At 40.3% G+C, this 18,278-nt stretch overlaps 1 long non-coding RNA gene and 1 pseudogene across 1 annotated transcript; one reads left to right on the top strand and one right to left on the bottom strand.

The window, feature by feature from the left end:
• Window positions 1-6,874: 6,874 nt before the first annotated feature.
• LOC106386134 lies at window positions 6,875-8,795 on the bottom strand (annotated as a pseudogene).
• Window positions 8,796-9,127: 332 nt separating this feature from the next.
• LOC106432256 lies at window positions 9,128-16,276 on the top strand. The gene is made up of 5 exons (XR_007331608.1): window positions 9,128-9,557; window positions 9,897-9,951; window positions 10,536-15,002; window positions 15,342-15,396; window positions 15,981-16,276. It is a non-coding gene; the product is annotated as an uncharacterized LOC106432256 (long non-coding RNA).
• The last annotated feature ends 2,002 nt before the right edge of the window (window positions 16,277-18,278 follow it).

Raw genomic sequence — 18,278 nt, 5'->3', positions numbered from 1 at the left:
ACTTATTCCTGATATGAAAGGTCTCTCTCTCACCATGTCATGATTGCTTAGCCGGAAAACAACATAGAGTCGCTTTCCGAAGATCGTCTACACCTATGAGAAGAAAGCATATTCTTGATCTTGTGCATACTGAAGTATGCTCCATGTCCGAGAAATCCAATGGAGGGGCATCATATTTCGTCACCTTTATTGATGACCATTCAAGGAAGGTATGGATATACCTTTTGAAGTCAAAAGATCAAGTTCTTGATGCTTTCAAGGACTTTGTAGCCCAAGCAGAGCGAAGTACGGGTCAAAAACTCAAGTGTGTACGATCTGACAATGGTGGAGAGTATCGAGGTCCCTTTGAAGCGTTTTGCAAAGCTCATGGAATCAGAATGGAGAAGACACCACCAAAGACGCCACAACTGAACGGGCTAGCAGAAAGAATGAATCGAACGATCACATAAAGAGTTCGGTGCATGCTCTCTCACGCTAAACTACTCAAGCCATGTTGGGGAGAAGCCATAAAGACTGCAGTGGACATCATAAATCTTACACCATCAGTTCCTTTGGAAGGCGATGTCCCGGAGGAAGTTTGGTCGGGTAAGAAGGTCTCTTACAACCATTTGAAGGTGTTCGGTTGCAGAGCGTTTGTCCATATACCTAAGGATGAACGAGCCAAGCTAGACTCCAAGACTAAAGAGTGCATCTATCTTGGGTCACCAAGAGATGATTTCGGCTATCGGCTTTGGGATCCGGTTAACAGAAAAATTATCCGGAGCAGAGATGTTGTTTTCTTCGAAGATCAAACAATCGAAGACATCAACAAATCAAAGAAACCAAAGCTAAGGGTTGTAAGGAATGAAGATTCTCATAAGCCTCAAGATCATGAACAAGTGATTGGAGATGATGGCGAAGGGGATCCTATCATGGGTCCGAATGGTGATGAAGGTGAAGAAGAAGTTCAAGTGGAGCCAGAGGAAGAACATGAGCCAAGAAGGTCTGGAAGAGAGACAAGACCATCTGTAAGATATTATCGAGATGAGTACGTTAATCTTACAGATGAGGGGGAGCCTAAAAGCTATGAGGAGGCCTAGGAGACACTCATAGAGATGAGTGGGTTGACGCTATGCAAGATGAAATGCAATCCTTGCATGATAATCACACTTATGAGCTCATGAAGCTACCAAAAGGAAAGAGAGCCTTGAAGAACAAGTGGGTGTACATGTTGAAGTATGAAGAGAGAAGCTCAAATCCAAGATACAAAGCTCGATTGGTTGTGAAAGGATTCAACCAGAAGAAAGGCATAGATTTTCAAGAAATATTCTCTCCAGTGGTGAAGATGTCCTCTATCCGAGTGGTTCTTGGTCTAGCAGCGGTTCTAGACTTGGAGATTGAACAACTCTATGTCAAGACGGCCTTTCTACATGGTGAACTCGAGGAGGAGATCTATATGGAGCAACCTGAAGGATTCAAGGTTCCAGGAAAAGAAGAATTGGTATGCCGATTAAAGAAGAGTCTTTATGGCCTCTAGCAAGCCCCAAGACAATGGTACAAGAAGTTTGACTCCTTCATGGTGGATCATAACTTCAAGAAAACCAAGGATGATCATTGCGTTTTCATAAAGAGGTACGAAAGCGGTGACTTTCTCATATTATTGCTCTATGTTGACGATATGTTAATTGTGGGCCAAGATCGCAACAAGATAGCCGCATTGAAGAAAGATTTGAGAAGGTGTTTTACGATGAAGGATGTGGGGCAAGCGAGACAGATTCTTGGAATGAAGATCACTCGGGATAGGCCAAAGAAGCTTTTATGGTTGTCCCAAGACCGATATGTTGAAAGGGTGTTGGAGAGAATCAACATGCAAAAAGCAAAGCCGGTGAGCACTCCACTTGGTGGACATTTCAAACTAAGTTCAAAGCAAAGTCGAACAAGTGAGAAGGAAAAAGAGGAAATGAAGACTACCCCATATGCATCAGCAGTGGGTAGTCTCATGTATGCTATGGTGTGCATCAGGCCCGACATTGCATATGCCGTAGGAGTTGTGAGTCGCTTTCTTGCCAATCCAAGAAAAGAACATTGGAAAGCAGTTAAGTGGATCATACGCTATCTACGAGGCACAACGAAGAAGTGTCTATGTTTTGGAAATGGAAAATTGGAGTTGAACGGTTACACCAATGCAGATTGGGCTGATGATAAAGATTCAAGGAAATCGACATCAGGATTCGTGACTACCTTTGCAGGGGGAGCTGTTTCTTGGCAATCGAAGCTACAAAAGTGTGTTGCCTTATCCACCACGGAAGAGGAGTACATCGCAGCAACGGAAGCGTTCAAGGAGATGCTATGGATGAAGAACTTCTTGCTTGAGTTTGGAGTAAAGCAAGAAAAGTACAACATGCTATGTGACAACCAAAGTGCTATTCACTTAGCAAAGAATCCAATGTTTCACTCTCGCTCAAAGCACATCGATATCCGACATCACTGGATCCGAGAAGTTCTGAAAGAGAAGCTCATACATCTCACAAAGGTACACACCGACGAAAACTGGTCAGACTTTATGACCAAGGTATTACCGATCAAGAAGTTTGAAGATTGCTGCAAAGGCACCGGCATGACAACGGTTTTGGGCTAAGTCGGAAAGGGGGAGATTTGTTGGTTTTTTCCTCCATTAGCCCAAAAGCCAAAAAATCATGATCCATATTAAGATCCCAAAAGAAGAGCACAAGGAGGAAGAATTATCTAGAATTATGGAGAAGAAGAGAGAAAGTTATGGAGTAGAATAATTAATTTTAGATATTTTGAAATAAGATAATAATTTAGAAAAATCTAGAACATGTTAGAGTTTGTTCATTCACTTGTATAAATAGGAGTGCTTCGCACCATTTGTATTATCCAAGAATCAAGAAAAGCAATTGAGAGAAAACATTCAAGAAAAAGTTCTAAGAAAGTTTCTAAAAGAATCTCCAAACACAAGCCTTAGTAGAAAATCCCTTTCCCAAATACAAAAGCTATCACAAATATAAACCGTATACATTTCATCTCAACCTCTCAAAAAAATATTCTCCGCTATCTTTCCCAACACTTTATTCATCCCACTCTAAACCCATTTGTTAGTTTCATTAAGGATAAAGGTCAAGATCAGGACTACACACTCAGTGTTGAACATCCAGATTATTTCTTCTCTCGTTGTTCATAACAGTCCTAAGCTTCTTATCCTATAGAATATATCATTAAAAACTCACACTATCTAGTTGCGACTTGACTCGAAACACACAAACATTTAGAATGCAAAAAGACTTGCAGGAACAGTTTACTTCCCGGTGTAGTTTGGGCTAGCAACCTCATAGAGATCTCCTTAAGCACCATTGCGATCAGCTCTGTGAACATCGGTATCTGCATCCTGGGTAACCCATCCCATATGCTCATTGGTTCTTTTGTTCTTCTCCAAATGGGTTTAACAGACTGATGGAAATCAAAACAAATGAAGAATTCAGTCAATACAGTCAGGAAACGGTATGATTCTACATGAGCGTAAGCAGAGATGTAAAGGGTTGAATCAACGAACCAAGAAGCTCATCGTCAAGTCCTTTGGTCTTTAAGTATGAGAGACATCTGGAAGCCAATCAGAGCCGTGCTTAGGCTTTTTGGTGCCATAGGCCAAAAAACATAATATATAAAATTTAATCTAAAAGTAAAATATATAATTAAAATATTTTTAACCTTTAAAAAATTTATTTCACAGTTAAATATACTTTAATTTATATAATTAATTATTTTATGAATAACAAAATAAGTCAAGTTTTATTAAATATACATACAAAGGTTAGCATTATTAGACACAAAGTGTTCCACATGGGTAGTTGGAAGGGATCCTAAGTAATATATAAGATAGATGAGTCAATCCACTTAGGGGTGGGCGTTCGGGTATCCATTCGGGTTCAGTTTGGGTCTATTCGGGTTTCGGGTTTTCGGGATCAAAGATTTCAGCTCCATTCGGGTATTTCTAAATTTCGGGTCGGGTTCAGTTTAGATCTTTGCGGGTTCGATCTGGATTCGGATAACTCATTTAAATGATTTTTAAAATTTTAAAATTCACTATATACTGTAAATTTCTCAAAATCTATAAACAAAATAATATATTACATATAAATTTGAATAAAATATGTCAAAATACCTAAACTTAACATATAAATTAGTTTGGTTTGAATATTTAGATAACAAGTCAATTTACATTTGAAGAACTTTTGGTGTTTTGAGTATATTTGAGCTATTTTAGACATTTATGTTTGACTATTTATATACATGTTCAAGTATTTTAGACAACTTAAAAGTATATTATATATTTTAGATTTTTTAATGCACATTAAATCTAAAAATAATTAATATATTTAGATATACAAATCTATTTCAGATACATTCGGATACCCGAAATACTTTGGTTCGGGTCGGGTTCGGTTTCGCTTCTCTAGATACCAAAATTTTGAACCCGTTCAGATATTTAATAAATTTTGGTTTGGGTTTGATACTACTTTTTCGGATCGGGTTCGGTTCGGTTCTTCGGATTCGGTTTTTTTGTCCGGCCCTAAATTCACTTATCACCAATTGGTTTTAGGTTGGAAATCCATCTAGCTTAACATGGCATCAGAGCCCGATCCACGCAGTCTAACCCGTTCCACATCTATTTGGTCCAAAGTTGGCCAATCGATCATTGCCTGAACATTCCTAGATTAACGCTCAAAGAGTCATCATCTCGAAGGGGCGTATTAGAAACAAAGTGTTCCGTCAACGGTAGTTGGAAGAGATCCTAGGTAATATAAGATAGATGAGACAATCCATTTATCGCTAATTGGTTTTAGGGTGGAAGTCCATCTACCTTAACAAGTTTAAATTCGAGTGAATTGGGTAGAAATCCTAAATAAGTGATAAATTAGCAAAATACCCAAGATAATAACTGTTTGGGCTGAACAGTAAAGAAAGGAGATGCAAAATTACATTTCAGCCCCTCTGTTACTGAAGAAACAATCTAGGATAGGAATGTGTATAGGTAGGATCGTAGGAGGCTAATTAATAGGATTTTAAAAATATTTGGTTAAGATTTATCTTAGATTTTTTTTTCTCCTCCCAATAACGTGAAACAGTGAAGTTCCAGGGAATTAATAAATCAAAGGCTGATGAAAATTGACAAATTCGGCTGGAATTAATGGTGAATCAGAGAAAAAGATCTTCATCTACATACAAAATTATTGTGTATAAAAAGAGATAAACTGGGAGTTTAGTTCCTCCGTAGAGAGCAAGAGGGAGGGCAGGTGTTGAATCTTTGAGCAGATGAAAGGCTTAGTATTCCTAGTACAATATATTTTTCTTTTCGAAAATGTATGTATGCGGTGTTGTAGCATTTTGGATCAGTTACTGAAAAATTTAACTTGTGTAGGGAGGTTTATGGCTAAACTTTCTTGTAACCGTATATGAACACTTTCAAGAATGTAAAATGTTTTCTGAAAACAGTGACCTAAGAGTTTAGCGAGGTGTCAGATTATTTTGGTTTGTCAAAAACTTTTGTAACCGTTAATGTAATATATAACCTTCAATGAATTATGTAACCATTTTTCAAATTTGTCGGTTACAGAAAAGTTTAGCTTGTTTTGGGGAGGTCTTGTGGCTAAACTTTCTTGTAACCATATATGAACAATTTCAAGGATGTAATCTGTTTTCATAAAACGGTTACAGGTGAGTTTAGCGAGGTGTTGGATTATTTTGGTTTGTCAAACTTTCTTGTAACCATTAATGTAGTATATGACCTTCATTGAATTATGTAACCACTTTGTAATTGCTCTGCTCAAAGACCAGTTTCCATTATGTAAGTGCTCGAACAAGGAGTTTGGGTTTTCGAAATAAGAAAAATCAACGCTGAACATTTATGTTCACTGGACAAGCGAACATAAAAAGGGAGAGGTGGAGTTATATATGCGCCCGAATCCACCTACAAAGAATCGGTTAATTAAGACATAAATTGTGAAAAAGTGAAAATAAAATTAAAAGCAGAATTCAGACGGGAGAGGAGGCATGTCCTCCCGTGTCGATGATGATTTGGAGTTTGAACTTAAAGAAGATCTTGAAAGAATAAAAAATTGATTGGATCAAATGAAAAAGGAAACGGAGATAGGAAGTGGCACAGAGGAATGTGAGATGATGATGATGATGATGATGAATCGATGGTGGAGATAGTGGAGATTTCAGATTTGCAGAATAATGAAGATTAAAAAAAAAATATTAGGAGACGAAAGGAGAGAGATGACAAACAAAGAAGAGTAAGTAATAGAGTATTGGGATTCTCAACCAAAATACTTTAGTGTATTCAGCTATGTACATAATGTAGGTAATAAGGACAGAAAGGTCATTGTAACTTATAAATATGTGGGGGAAGGATCTAAATGTGTATATAGCTAAATACAATATAATGCTTGTGTTGAGAGTGCAAATACTCTTTAAATTCTTCCTTATTTGATAGAATTTCATATTTTTTAATACACGATCACACTAACTATTGAAAGAATCAATTTCTCGATAGTTAGACCAATAAATTGCTTCCATATTTGGATTCTTTTGTAAGATCTCTTAGTTTTAAAAAACGTTAATTAGATAATTAAAGACTGTCTTCATCTTCCGTTGAATTTCTATGGTTTCGAATTCCTGGAATATGATTAAAATATTTTGTAAATATTTATTCAGAGCACGGGTGAATCAGCTGGTCAAAACTTTGTATAGCATGCCTGCTTATTGGTAATTCACGGTATATACATCAGCGAACCTTAAGAGCAGGAGACAATTTGATGTGTTTCAGACCTAACATTAACATAATTTGGAGTCACCAATATGATTACAACAATACTGATCAGTCAAAGGCTTAGATAAATATATCCAAAATAAAAACAAAATGATAAAAGGTATGTTCATAAGCGTCACTTTTAACCCCTAATTCTTCTCCTTAACTCCTGTTGCTCTCCATTTGCTTCTTCTTCTTCTCTTTTCTCCAACTGATCAACAATACATTCAATTCGCAAAAAAAAAAAAGAAGAAGAAATCAACAATACATTCACATTTATATATATAAGGGGACAATATACTTTCTAATCTTCAACTTTGGCAAATGGTATAAAAGAAGCATATACCCTTTTTCAAACAAAATGTACTCATCTTTCCATTGAGTCAAACCTTAACTCGGGGGGGGGGACTGAATTATACTTGGTTTAATTAGATCATACCTCTGATACAAGTCCATCAAACGGTAACAACGAGACAATGCAAGAGCTCACACTGTGTCGGACACAATATCAATCCACTCAGCATTACCCCAAACCTCACCTTCATCATCAGTTTTCAACGTGATTCCCGCGCACCAAATCTTCTTTCTATTGTTGGGGTTATGTTTCATATAACCTTCCTACAAAAGTAAGAGCTTCCCACCACAGCTAACTAACTAAGTTGTATTTCTACTAGAGCCACCATTCCTTTTGTACAGCTCTCTTAATGAGTATAACCCTTTCATAACTTCCCAATCTCCTCCATCCTTTGTCCACCGGAAGTGGTAGGGAGCATAACTTATAAAATATCATACACCATCAATCTCACATGCTGACTTGGGAATATAGTAGTACTGTACACCACCATCGATCAAACATGTTGTTGACTCCCACAACCCCGCATAACTCTCCCATTTATCTTGGCTTGTATCATAAGCATATGCTCGGTTTGGATTCCAAAAGAAAATCTTTCCTTTTATTTCTTTATTGTGTAAAAGGTACAACTACCTATATTACGTATCTCAGTACCTGGGTCCGAGAGAGGTTCCCAAGTTTGTGTATTTGTTTCGAACACCTCAGCCCATGGCTCTTCCAGTTCTCCGCATCCTCCCATCACATATATTTTTCCATCGTAGAAACATGTGAGAGCATGGTTCCTGGTACGATCATGCTAAGGGCATCACGCCATGTGTGAGTACGACAATCAAGGATTCTTACGGCTGATGACGGACGTGTACATTTGGGCATGGATAGTTCTGTCTTGGTTGGTCCGCCGATGACATAAATATCTGAACCAACAACTAAGGTGGATTCTGATACTGAAGGAAAATCAGACGACGACGGAATTGGAGCCAACGATTTTCCTACGGTTTTCTTCTTTTTGATCGTGGAGACGGTTAGTGTTCGATTAGGGTTAATGCAGAGGGTAAACCATTGGGGAGATTGGTAACTTTCATCGGAGAGACAAACGTAGAGACACTGCTCGGTGGTTCCGATGTGAGATCGAGCTGCATAGAGCTCCGTGGAAGAGAGGAGTGACCGGAAGCTTTTTGAAATGATTGAGAGTGTTGGGTAGTACATTCTTGAGATCCGGGCTAAACAGTTCACGAAGATTTCGTCTGGAAATAAAGAAAATGATGGACATGAAGGCGGTGTTGGTGGTGGTGAAGTCCTATTCTTCTTCTTCTTTTCCGGTGGTTCTATTTGGAGGTTCATAGGGGCGATAACTTTCCGGTGTGGGTGAAAACTAGGTTAAATGAGGAAAAGCTTATTTGCTAAAAGACATTATCACATAAAGTCCTTTGTTATTTACTAATAGCAGCAGCCCCACCCTCTTTTTGTTTTGCCAATTTGTTCTCTAATTTCAATTTCGATCATAGAAGCCCAAATTTTTTTAGAGCAGGATTATTGGGAAGTTTTTAGGGTGGAGTTCTTAGCGAAATATAAGAACTTGTCTCTTAACTTTTAATTAAAAAAGTTAAGAATTGGTTCTTTAAACTCTTATTTAAAAACCGGTTCTTAGCTTTTTTAGTTAAAAGTTAAGAGACGGGTTCTTATATTCAGCTAAGAACCTCTATCTAAAAATCTCCAATAATCATGCTCTTGGACGTATTAGAGCTAAAAAGAAGTTATATTAAACTGTAATAACATATTAAACAGAAAGTTATTGTTATTTCTTTTCCAAAACATAGAATTCAACACGTACAACTTTTAATTAAGACAGCCTACGCTTTATTTGGTAAAGATGGCTCTAAACCTTTCTGAAGACAGACAGAACTCAACGTGTGAAATTGTAATGACCCCAACCCCAAACTATCCCCAAAGGCCATTTTGTCTTTCTTTTAAAAGAGAAAGAAAGAAAGAAAGAAAGAAAGAAAGAGAAAGAGAGAGAGAGAGAGGAAGAAGAGGAAGGGAGAAAGCTTACCTGAGTTGCCACCGGAGCCACCGCGCCTCGAGACCACGTTGAGCTCGTCACCACCGTCCGCTGCAGCTTAGAATCGCCGGAAACCGCCATGCAGTTAAGCTTAGTTTCGTCCGTTTAGTAATTCGCCGATAACTCTCTAACCGTTGTGAATCTCATGCATCCAAGACCATCATCGTGTTCCTCTCGACGAGGCGAAGCCGTAGCCGCCGACCGCGCCTCAATCGGAGTCCGGACGAAGCCGTACGCGCCCCCGCAAGTTTCGTCGACTTCGCGCGTGTCGTTCACGCGCCGCCGCCGGACCAACGTCCGCCGCCGCAGCTCCGCCGTCGCCGCCGGCCAACTTTCCGGTAAACCGCCGCCGCAGCTCCGCCGTCGCCGCCGGTGACCGACACCGGTGACTCACCGGCGACTCGGTCAACTCGGCCGAGTCAACTCAGTGAGTCAACTCGGTTGACTCGGTTAACCGGTTGGTTAGCCGGTTTAAATTGATTTCAATTCGGTTAGGTTAAACCGGTCGGTTAAAATCAATTGGAGATCGGTTAGGATAAACCGGATTAATTAATTAATTAATTAATTAAATAATTAATTAAATAATTGATCTTTGACCAGCGGGTTGACTTTTCCGTAAATACCCGTTTTAAACCGTTCGAAAGGCGTTCTGACTCGAAATTTCGATCTGATTTCAGATTTGGAGTCCATTTGAGCAGCTGGAGTTCATAGATATCACTTATTATTGCTAAGGTGAGGGTCTATTCCCGAACTCCTCTTATTCGGCTTAGGACCTCGAATAAATATAGTTTATTTCTAATGTGTTCCGTCTGTGTGAAATCGAGTCTATCATTGCTTGTTTAGTTTTAGGTTCTTTGCATAAACCGGAACTAGGGGGTTAGAGGATTCAACATTGATTGTTTCACTTAATGTAAATTCTTAGCTAGGATTGTTTTTGTTTGGAGACGGATACAGAGTCGGACTGCTGTATGCCGGATTGTATGGAGGTCACAGCCAACTTTAGTCGACCGGTTGAGCTGTAGACTGGAAGTGTCGATAAATCGTCTACGGGCGTGTGTTACCGAGCACTTTTTCGGTGTGTGTATGAACCGAGCACCTTTTCGGTAGTGTTTTGGCCTGTTAGTGGGCGGCGAGTGTGCACCTCGCTAGGACCATTGTTTGTTGCTTGAGTACTTTAGGTACTGTGTTTGACATGCATTAGAATTAAATTATATTTATTCGGAGTGCTATGTCCGGGTCCATGGACTTCGGGGTGGCATCCCATACCTCACTGAGCGATTCCCCTGTCGCTCACCCCTCACTCTTCCCCTTTTCAGGTGAGACAAACAAGTATGTGATATTTGGACGGACTTGGTGCTATTGGACTTTTCTTTCGGATTTTATTTGGGCATGGGTGAGAGTTGTCGGGTTTATGGGCTTTTATATTACGGGATATTGTTGGTGGCCCGTCGTCCTTAGTGTCAGGGAGACGGGTATCACATTGTTGTATGATGACGCGTCGGGGGTGACACGCTGTCCTCCATATAGGAGGTGACGGGTGTCACAATTTGGTATCAGAGCGGGTTCCATCCCGGTTCCGTCCGGGATGGCGGTCAGGGGATTCGGTTTTCATCGGTTTTCAACTTAAAAAAAAAAAAAACTATATATTTATTTATACATTTCGAAATTCTTTTAGCACCATTCTGTCCAGTAATTACTAACTCAAATGTCTCTTTCTATGACGATGAGTAAAATCATCGTCATTCGTCCTTCGACTATCAAGGTTCTCGACAGATGTTCAGCAGTTGCGTGAAGTCCAAGTTCGTCAGTTTTCTCGGGAGTTATCAGTTTCTTCGGTCATGATTTCGAGGCTATCCAGGAGTGGATATGTGACGTTTCTGCCACCAGCCCACTTCAAGCAATCGTTCCACGAGTTTTGTTACTGGAGATTATGTGGTGTGTGGTATGAGCCATTGGTTGGCATGTGTTGTTGTGTGTACGAGTATATTGACTATTTTGGAGATATATTTGTTTTGTGAACTCGTGGAGATCGCTTTTGAATTGGGGTGCAGCAGCTTGTGTTGTGTAGGTGTTGGAGTTACACTTTGGTATGTTTACCAATTTTGGCAGTGTTGATCGTTTCAGAGATGTGTCAGTTGGACAACTGACATAGGACATTGAGAGCTATTATATCCATCGCAGTGTACCAGTTATGCTTGGTGGGCCGATTTGTTTGGATATTCATCAGAGATGGAGCTACGTTTTTACGATGTTATCCTTGGGACGGATTGATTGTCACGGCATCAAGTAGTGTTGGATTGCCTGAGGGCAAGAGTTCCGATTGCTGGAGCAGATGGAAGTTGTTAGTGCATGCATGCTACATACTGAGGAGTTATGGGATACAAGGACATAGAGATTTTTGACTACCATCTCGATGGTTAAGGCTGATGGACAACATGAGCTGCAGGATCTTCCGGTTATTGCAGAGTATGAGGACATATTTGTGACCTTTGGAACGGTCACCACATGACACATGAGAAACTCTTGCGATTTGTTTGGAGCAAACAACACCAGTTTCACAAGTTTTATACCGATTAGCACCAACAGAGATGACAAAGCTGAAAGAGCATGTTGAAGATTCATCAGACAAGGGTTTTATCAGACCGGGTACTTTACCGTGGGGAACATCATCATTGTTGTTGTAAAGAAGAAAGGTGGGAGTTTCAATTTTGTATCGACTGCAAAGGTCTGAACAAAGTGACCATTAAAGATAAGTATCGCTTCCGCGCGTTGATGAATTATTGGATTATTTATAGGAAGTTTATAGTTCTTGAAGGTTGACATGGCATCAGAACACCATCAGATTACTATATTTGAAGAGTATCTACTGAATGTGAATTTTTGTATACATTATGGATATTATGGGACGCAGTGATACCATTTGGCTCGACAAAGGCACTGTTGCATTCATGAAGATATGAATGACGTTTTCGTGAACATTTGGATAGGTGTGCGATTGTATTCATCGATGACATCCTGATTTATTTTGGAGTAGAAAGGAGATTTGTGAGCATTTCGCGGATTGCGTTGGATAAGCCTGGAAAGCATCAGTTGTTCGCTAAGTTTAGGAAGTGTAGCTTCTTGCAGAGGAATGTTGTATTTTTGGATAACATGGTTTTGGAAGCAGAATTTTGATGGATTCAAAGAAGATTAATACCGTTTCGGGAAGGTCGAAACCTAAGAGCGCTACAAAGATCTGCCGTTCTTTTTGGGTTAATAGTGTACTACTGGAAGTTCATCAAGGGTTTCACCGGTATAGTAATGTTAAAGACGCGGTCTACATGTAAAGACGTTAAGTGTGGCTGGATAGATTTTTGTTCGAGGAGTTTCACAGAATTGAAGCACAACTAATGAAGACACCAGTTTTGGGTTCTACTGAGGCTGAGGCTTACTGTGATGTGTCAGATACTGGATTGGATTTAAATTAAGGTATGAGGATTAAGTCATTCATATGCATCACGCCAGAGAGGCTGTAGTGGTATTTGCGTTATCGTTTTGGAGATCGTAATTGTACGGGAAGGAAGTTCAGATTCTCTGGGATTATTAAAATGTGAAATATATCTTCATTTATTAAAAACTTGTACTTGGACAGTGCAGTTGGATTGAGTTTGTAGCAAGCTATAGTTTGGATATTACATACTATCTGGTAAGGACAACCAGGTGATAAATGCCTTGGGTAGGCGTATGAGCTGTATCTCAGGAACCAAGAAGGTTCATGAGTTACTGGGAGATTTGCTAGTCTCAGGTTGGGTGCCATTACTATCAATGGAGAGACATATGTCCTTGAGGATTGGAGCATGCAGTTTTGCTATGGAGGATACGCAAGCACAAGTTAGCATTGAATTTGGTTGAACAGATCGAGATTGAGAGTATTGGATATCATACAGCTTTGAGCAGGATATACTTGTACCGAAACCGAGTTTGTGTGTTGGACGATAAGTTGTTAAGAAAAAGAATCTTACAACAAACATATCACTCGTGTTTCTCTACCCATCGGGAACACCAAAGGGTACAAAGATATGAAGAGTTAACTATAATTGGTGTAGTATGAAGATGTTTGTAACTACATTACGTCGCGGTGCCAGACGTGTCATATGGCTATTACAGAGGAGCAGTTATGTATCATATTATTTTTGAGCTTGCTTTTGCCGGAGTGGAAAGGAGACATGGTGATTATGGACTTGTTATTGGATTTTAAATCACCATATGTGGAAAGGATGCCACATGGGTAGTCATGGATAGACTTACCAAGTCAGCCCATTTCCTAAGTAGTTAAGAAGATAATCGGGCTAATCAATTGGAGCAGACCTACATTATTGAGTTTGGGAGGTTTCATGGATGTCAACATTGTTTCGGATTGGGAATCGAAGTTCACGCCTACATTTCAGAGAGCCTTTCGGAAGGCACTTGGGACAAAGATCATATGGGTACATCTTATCACCCGTTGACATATTGTCAGTCAGAGAGGATTACTCAGAACTTAAATGATATGTTCAGAGATTGCGTGGGATGGAATTTCGGAAAGCATCTACCTTTACCAGAGTTTGCCTACATCGACAACTGTCTTTTGAGTATTGAGAAAAAAAAAAAAAAAAAAAAATTACTATACGAGGGTTATTTATGGTAGACCCTATAGTATACCACTTTGTTGGACCAAAGTGGGGTAGTAATATGAGTTAGAACTATTAATGGTTTAAGAGACGGTAGAGCAGAGGACATGCTCAAGGATTGGCTTTCGGAAGCCCATGACGTCAGAGCATTTATGCAGCTAAGCACCGTAAGGATTTAGAGCTACATATGAGCACCTAATATACCTGAAAATAAGGACATTTCAGGAGGGACCTAAGACTCAGAAGATAAAGGAGCTTAAACCGAGACACATGGAATTGTATCCTTCGCTGGAGTGGATTGGATTAATTGCTTGCAGTTACTTTATCAGCAGTATATCAGCCTTCTAGTACTTGGTTCATATGACAGCATTGCAAAAGTTAAGAAGGCGCTATAACTATTTTGCAGTAGACATCAAGTGAGTTCATAAAGATTTTATGAACCTTATCATCTATTGGAGATTTTGGATCATCATGAGAAGACAGTTCGGGGAATATCGACTGTGTTTGTCCGAGTTCATTGGGAGGGAGATAAGACCCAGGAGGAGACCTGAAAGGTCGAGCGAAGATTAGTATTCGAGGTTTTGCTATGATGACATTGGGCATGTCAGCTTATGACTTGAATTCGGGGACGAATTCCTTGTAAGTGGGGGAGAATTGTAATGACCCCAACCCCAAACTATCCCCAAAGGCCATTTTGTCTTTCTTTAAAAGAGAAAGAAAGAAAGAAAGAAAGAAAGAAAGAGAAAGAGAGAGAGAGAGAGGAAGAAGAGGAAGGGAGAAAGCTTACCTGAGTTGCCACCGGAGCCACCGCGCCTCGAGACCACGTTGAGCTCGTCACCACCGTCCGCTGCAGCTTAGAATCGCCGGAAACCGCCATGCAGTTAAGCTTAGTTTCGTCCGTTTAGTAATTCGCCGATAACTCTCTAACCGTTGTGAATCTCGTGCATCCAAGACCATCATCGTGTTCCTCTCGACGAGACGAAGCCGTAGCCGCCGACCGCGCCTCAATCGGAGTCCGGACGAAGCCGTACGCGCCCCCGCAAGTTTCGTCGACTTCGCGCGTGTCGTTCACGCGCCGCCGCCGGACCAACGTCCGCCGCCGCAGCTCCGCCGTCGCCGCCGGCCAACTTTCCGGTAAGCCGCCGCCGCAGCTCCGCCATCGCCGCCGGTGACCGACACCGGTGACTCACCGGCGACTCGGTCAACTCGGCCGAGTCAACTCAGTGAGTCAACTCGGTTGACTCGGTTAACCGGTTGGTTAGCCGGTTTAAATTGATTTCAATTCGGTTAGGTTAAACCGGTCGGTTAAAATCAATTGGAAATCGGTTAGGATAAACCGGATTAATTAATTAATTAATTAATTAAATAATTAATTAAATAATTGATCTTTGACCAGCGGGTTGACTTTTCCGTAAATACCCGTTTTAAACCGTTCGAAAGGCGTTCTGACTCGAAATTTCGATCTGATTTCAGATTTGGAGTCCATTTGAGCAGCTGGAGTTCATAGATATCACTTATTATTGCTAAGGTGAGGGTCTATTCCCGAACTCCTCTTATTCGGCTTAGGACCTCGAATAAATATAGTTTATTTCTAATGTGTTCCGTCTGTGTGAAATCGAGTCTATCATTGCTTGTTTAGTTTTAGGTTCTTTGCATAATCCGGAACTAGGGGGTTAGAGGATTCAACATTGATTGTTTCACTTAATGTAAATTCTTAGTTAGGATTGTTTTTGTTTGGAGACGGACACAGAGACGGACTTCTGTATGCCGGATTGTATGGAGGTCACAGCCAGCTTTAGTCGACCGGTTGAGCTGTAGACTGGAAGTGTCGATAAATCGTCTACGGGCGTGTGTTACCGAGCACTTTTTCGGTGTGTGTATGAACCGAGCACCTTTTCGGTAGTGTTTTGGCCTGTTAGTGGGCGGCGAGTGTGCAACTCGCTAGGACCATTGTTTGTTGCTTGAGTACTTTAGGTACTGTGTTTGACATGCATTAGAGTTAAATTATATTTATTCGGAGTGCTATGTCCGGGTCCATGGACTTCGGGGTGGCATCCCATACCTCACTGAGCGATTCCCCTGTCGCTCACCCCTCACTCTTCCCCTTTTCAGGTGAGACAAACAAGTATGTGATATTTGGACGGACTTGGTGCTATTGGACTTTTCTTTCGGATTTTATTTGGGCATGGGTGAGAGTTGTCGGGTTTATGGGCTTTTATATTACGGGATATTGTTGGTGGTCCGTCGTCCTTAGTGTCAGGGAGACGGGTATCACATTGTTGTATGATGACGCGTCGGGGGTGACACGCTGTCCTCCATATAGGAGGTGACGGGTGTTACAGAAATATTTGATGCTCAAATCCTTGGTTAACTGCCTACAAAGAAGAACGAGATTTTAAACCGTCGAACGTTGAGCTCCTGTTGAGTCATACGCCGATTATTCCCATTTAGAAACCGTTTAGCCACCCGAGTCAAGAGATCAGCTCCCTTGCATCGGAGACACTTGTCATCGTATGTTAAGTAGTACTCGTTCAAACATTCAAGTAAGAATGGGCTGCACACAGAGAGAGAGAGGTTACAAATTAAATATTGCTAAGACGAGAATCTATGTTCTAATGTAGCAAAGCAAAGATTAGTCTTTATGAACCTTTTCTTTTCAAAAGACATAACAGCACCATTAAGTGATTCACCCGCTGCCTGATATACCAAGAGTGTTTCTTTTTTTTTTTTTTTTTTGGATCAAACCAAGAGTGTTTCTCAGTGATGATAATGAACCCAAAACTATCACATCAGAATCCAAATGTAAAATATATTTGATCCTTAGTGAAAATTTAGAGGGCAAATAATAGTTACTCCCTCCGTTCCTAAAAGATGTATGTTCTGGAAAAAAAATTTGTTTCAAAAAGATATATTTTTTACCTTTTCAATGTATGATTTTATGAAAAATTGTAAGTTTCAAAAAAATTAATGGTGTTTATTGAATTTCTATTGGCTAAAAATTATGAAAAATTGTTATTCACAAAAAACAATGCATATTTAATGAGTTTTCTTAATATTTGTGAAAAGTCTAGAATATACATCTTTTAAAAACAGAGGGAGTATTTGTTCCGCTAGGGATGATCCTAAAAGGATTAATCAAAAGAATGGTATACATAGGAATCATGCTTGCTTGAAATGTTCACTGTGTTGCTACACTTTATTAAGTTTCTTGCATCTGGGATGGGCGGCATCTTCATGCCCCTGCATCTGACATTTCTAACATGACAAAATGTTCTATTCTATATCTTCTTTTTTTCCCTATTTCAGTGAAAGTAGGAGCTCGAATCAAATACGGCGAACCTTATAAGCCTGAGACAATCTGATGTGTTTCAAAGTAGGAGCTCGAATCAAATTTTGAGAATTTGACGTGATTCACGAAAATCAAACAACTATATGGTCAATTATGTTAATGACTTTGTACCTTCTTCTCTGATACTCTTCTTTGCTCCTCTTTTTTTTTTCTTCTTCGTGGCTTCCAACTAACGAGCGTTACAAGCCGTCCTCGTGTTGTGTTTTTTCTGTTTCCTTTTATTTGTTCCGTTTTCCATTTTTTTTTAACGTCTAGAAATAGGTTTTAACCCAAAGTAAAGAAACAATAGGGGCCATCCGACATATCTGATGATTCTAATAATGAAACACATACAAGGACGACTAACATCTTAAGGGAAAGATCGGTTAGTTAACTCCTTGTGCCTCTCGCTGTAATCTATTGTGCAGCCAAGCAGGACCTCCAAGTGGAAGATAGGATTGAAGACGTCCATCCCGCAATACACTCTTTGCAATGTCCCTGGCTATCTGATTTGTCTCAATTGTTTCACCTTCAAGTTAAACTGGTCTCGTAGTAAGAAGATTTGCTGCAACAAACCTCTGTACCGTGGCCAATTAACCAGTGAGGAAAGTGCCCCAATGGTGTCTTGATGATCTGAAGCTATGATGATGTCCATAGCTCGTACACTCTGTAGTACCCATATGATCCCACGTAGTTCAGCAACTAATCTTGATGGCGAGCATGTGAACGCATCTCTGGCATGATGTTTCACGTCCCCCCTATAATCTCGTGCGATCCAAGCCATGCCACTAAGTAACTGAGGATTTCTCTAATTCGCATGCATGTTGAACTTGATTAGCCCTGTTTCCAGCGGTGCCCACCGTTCTCTCTTGTTCATCTCCTCATTCTGTTGTTCCATCTCCTGCCCTTTATCGTTTGCTACGAACCACAGCGCAGCTTCCTTCAACCTCCTCCGCGTTTTGTACCATGAATGCTCCAGGCTCTTGAGTATCGGCGTAAAACATGGCGTTTCTCTTCTTCCATATATTCCAAAGGGCCAGGGGAGGGCGCGAGTTGCTGCATTTGTGTTACTCTGGTTACTC

This window comes from Brassica napus, unplaced genomic scaffold (genome assembly GCF_020379485.1).
Source record: "Brassica napus cultivar Da-Ae unplaced genomic scaffold, Da-Ae ScsIHWf_1422;HRSCAF=2008, whole genome shotgun sequence".
NCBI classification, from domain to species: Eukaryota; Viridiplantae; Streptophyta; class Magnoliopsida; order Brassicales; family Brassicaceae; genus Brassica; species Brassica napus.
This window is presented reverse-complemented; position numbering and strand designations above follow the sequence as displayed.